Raw genomic sequence first — 4,222 nt, forward strand, 5'->3', positions numbered from 1 at the left:
GGCGCGCGGGTGCGCGGATTCTCTTCGGCCGCCATTCAACGATCAACTCAGAACTGGCACGGACTGGGGGAATCCGACTGTCTAATTAAAACAAAGCATTGCGATGGCCCTAGCGGGTGTTGACGCAATGTGATTTCTGCCCAGTGCTCTGAATGTCAACGTGAAGAAATTCAAGCAAGCGCGGGTAAACGGCGGGAGTAACTATGACTCTCTTAAGGTAGCCAAATGCCTCGTCATCTAATTAGTGACGCGCATGAATGGATTAACGAGATTCCCGCTGTCCCTATCTACTCACGGCAGCCGCTGCCAACGCACCGAACTAGCTTGGCGTCAGAAAGGCGGCCAGCCCCAAGATGGGGCAAAATAAGGACGCAGATCTAGAAAGTAGTGTTAGGAAAAGCACACAGGTTACAGCCACGACAACCGAAATAGCCGAAAAGTCAAAGACAGGTGATTTGCAAACAATGGTAGAAATGAGGGAAGAGCTAGAAGCATACATGTTCAATGAAAACAACAGGATAAACAACGTTCAAAAGAAATTCTTGTTAGGGAAAATGGCTGCCTATGAACAGATCCTAAGGAAATACGAGATGGAAATAGCGCAGCTGAAAACAGAGCTGAAATGTCTGAAGGAATCTCCCCCAGCAACGGAACAACCACCTGTGAGCTATGCCACTGCAGTCAGCGCAAGCAAAGCCAAAACAGATAGAAAATCTACGCCAAACCAGACCCCAAAAGTCCTTGTCTTTAGACCAGCAGATGGAAAACAGCCAGAGAAAGAGCTACAAGACACCATAAAAGACATTGTAAAAGGAACACTGAAGGACGTCAAGATCACCAAATGTAGGACACTGAAGGATAGTGGTGTCATCTTAGAGGTGCCAAATGACGCTGAAGCAGAGAAAATAAAGAACTGTAGGGAAATAGGCGACTCAGGGATCACAGTAACTGACCCCAGGAAGAAAAACCCAAGGGTGATCCTGTTTGATGTTCCAAGACAAATCAGCGACGAAGAACTGGTAACGGAGCTCTACACAAGGAATCTTTCTTCAATAGGCGGCACAAAGGAGGGTGCTGAGACAGGAATAAGAGCACTATTTAAAACAGGTCCAAGGAACACAGATACCGTAAACGTCGTCCTGGAAATGGAAGCAAAGTTTTGGCATCACCTGATGGCACAAGGACGAGCATACATAAACTGTACCTCTCACCGGCTACAGAAATTTAGCAAGGCGACCAGGTGCTACAAATGCCATGGTTTTGGGCACACAACACAAACTTGCAGAAGTGCTGAAACAATCTGTGGGCACTGCGCAGCACCAGGACATAGCATTAAGGAATGCAGTAATAAGAACAAGGCACCACAGTGTGCAAACTGTAAGCACTGGAAGAAACCACATGACCACTCAATAATGGACAAAAACTGCCCGGAATATGTCAGATTCATGGCGAAAGAAGAACTAAGAACTGAATATGGCCAGTAACACTTCTACGCCACAGTCCCCAGGTCGACAGTTAGATGAGGTGAACACAAAGTCCAGCACCCTCAAGATTCTCCAAATAAATGGGCAGAGATCCAAAGTAGTGCCTAGTCAAGCATCACTTAAGATGGAAGAGGAAAACCTTGATATTGTTCTTATCCAAGAGCCCTATGTAACAGACAATAAAATTAGAGGATATCCTGCAGGTTTCCGCCTAGTATACAGCAGCAACCATGGAGTACCGAAAGCAGCGATAGGAATACGAAACACAAATTTGACCATTCTGCAGATAACCTCCCTTTGTGATGCTCATACCGCTGTAGCTGCAGTAACTGGCGACTTTGGAGAAATATACATAATAAGCCTGTACTGCCAGTTCCATACCCCAATTGACGAATATTTACATCGACTGGATACCATCATCCGCGAAATACATGGAAAGGCCATCATAATTGCAATGGATGCGAATGCCATGTCACCACTATGGCACAGCCGGGACACAGATGAAGCAGGAAGAAAACTAGAGGATCTCATCTTCCAACATGGCTTAACTGTATTAAATCGAGATTCACCACTAACAACTTTCAGTGGGCCAGCTGGGGAAAATAACATCGACGTAACACTTTGCTCAGCAAACATGTCAAGGATGGTCTCTAGATGGACGATTCAAGAGGAATGGACCTCAAGTGACCACAGGGCAATCACGTTTGAGATCTCAAAACAACAAAGGGAGAGGGTCACAGAAGAGCTACTTAGATACAACACCACCTTTGCAAAATGGCAAGTTTTTGACCGCCAGCTGACCACCAGAGTGGAGAACTGGCGAGACACAGCAGGAACAAATGTAAATCATAAAGTAGACCTCCTACAGACAGCAATACTAGAGAGCTGCAAGAAGGCAATGAGAAGAAAAACACTGCTGAAAAATGCTGTACCTTGGTGGAATGAAACACTGACAAAAATGCGGCAGGACACAATTGCAGCTCGACACCGGCTCCAGAATGCACGGCGTGCAAATCGTGAGACAGAAATACTGGTAGCAAAGGCAACCTACAGAAGCACCAAAAATAAATATAACAAGGAAATTACGAGAGCAAAGACAGATACATGGAAAAAATGGGTAAAAGACTGCAATGGCAATGACCCTTGGAAGCTGACTAATAGAATCCTTCGTCCTAAATATGGCACCGAAACTGTCCTCAGCAATGTAAAAGTGGCTGGACGGGGCCCTACCATGACCTGGCAGGAAACAGTGAAAGAACTGTTGAATAACTTACTACCGGATGACGACACAGAGCAGGACACAACACAGCAATCAGCTGTGAAGGAGCAAAATATAGCGTACCACAACGAAGAAAATGAGCCAGACTTCTCAGTACAAGAGATAGAGGCTGCAGTGAAGGCATGCAAACCACACAAAGCTACAGGACCAGATGGCATAGATGATGCGATGGTAAAGCGGGTATGGGAACACAATCCTGCACTCCTCATTGACACCTACAACAGCTGCCTCAGAGAGTCCACTTTCCCAGACAACTGGAAAATCGGAAACGTCTGCATATTACTTAAGTCTAACACAAAGCCTAGGGATGAGGTGAAATCATATCGACCTATCTGCCTGCTCCCTATCCTCGGCAAAGTATTAGAAAGGCTAATAGTGACCAGACTGGATAAAAGGTATGAAGACTCAGGACTGAAGGCAACAAACCAATTTGGTTTCAGAAAGGGTGTATCCACAGAAATGGCAATCAGACAGGTTGTCTCCAGTGCAAACTGTGACGAAAAATATGTTGTTGTCATTTTTGTGGACATAGCAGGCGCCTTCGATAATTTGTGGTGGCCAAGTGTAATGAGGCGGCTTAGAGCAATGCGATGTCCCCAAAACATGTACCACCTAGTAGAAAACTACTTTAACAACAGGAAGGCTACTGTCTACAGTAACTCTGGGTCAGTTACAAAAACCATCACAAAGGGCTGCCCACAGGGTTCTATCTGTGGCCCCTTTCTCTGGAACCTAGTATTTGACGAAGTGGTACAACAGAAAGACGGTGACCAGTGGGATAAAGTGGCCTACGCAGATGACTTAGCCATCATCATAAAAGGGAAGAGTAGGTCGCAGCTGGAAGAGAGAGGTAGGATAGCACTACAAGCCATAAGCGAATGGACCACACAAAATAAACTAGGGATCTCCAAGCAGAAAACGGTTGCCATAACCATCAAAGGTAAATTTGATAGAGAAAGACCACCCAGACTTGAACTTGATGGGGAAAGAATTAGGTTTGTCCAGGAACACACATACCTCGGCATCACACTTGATGAAAGGCTCCTATTCACCCCCCATGTAAAAAACATCCAAAAGAAACTATCTGTCGTTTCTGGCGCTCTCACAAGAGTAAGTAGGTCTGAGTGGGGGCTGCAAAAGAGAACCCTGCGACTGATATACCAGGCACTTTGTTTATCTGTCTGCAAGTACGGTGCCGCAGCATGGGGAGACCGTACAAAACACAGGTACACCAGGAAAATACTAATGACGATACAAAGGCCATTTTTGTTGCAGATGACGAGGGCCTGTCGAACGGTGTCGACAGAAGCACTACAGACTCTCACAGGATGCATGCCTCTAGACCTGGAAGTGGTGAAAGCAGCCATGCTGTACCATGCTAGACATGGAATTGCTGGATCAGTGGCAGGTCTTGAGGTTCCTAGAGTTCCTGCAGGACGAAACCATAAATGTAAAATGT

General features: G+C 45.9%; 1 pseudogene; it reads left to right on the forward strand.

Annotated features, from left to right (window-relative positions):
- Window positions 1–331, forward strand: part of LOC126442819 (large subunit ribosomal RNA) — a 2,998-nt pseudogene extending 2,667 nt beyond the window's left edge.
- The last annotated feature ends 3,891 nt before the right edge of the window (window positions 332–4,222 follow it).

Source organism: Schistocerca serialis, unplaced genomic scaffold (assembly GCF_023864345.2).
Source record: "Schistocerca serialis cubense isolate TAMUIC-IGC-003099 unplaced genomic scaffold, iqSchSeri2.2 HiC_scaffold_141, whole genome shotgun sequence".
Classification (NCBI taxonomy): Eukaryota; Metazoa; Arthropoda; class Insecta; order Orthoptera; family Acrididae; genus Schistocerca; species Schistocerca serialis.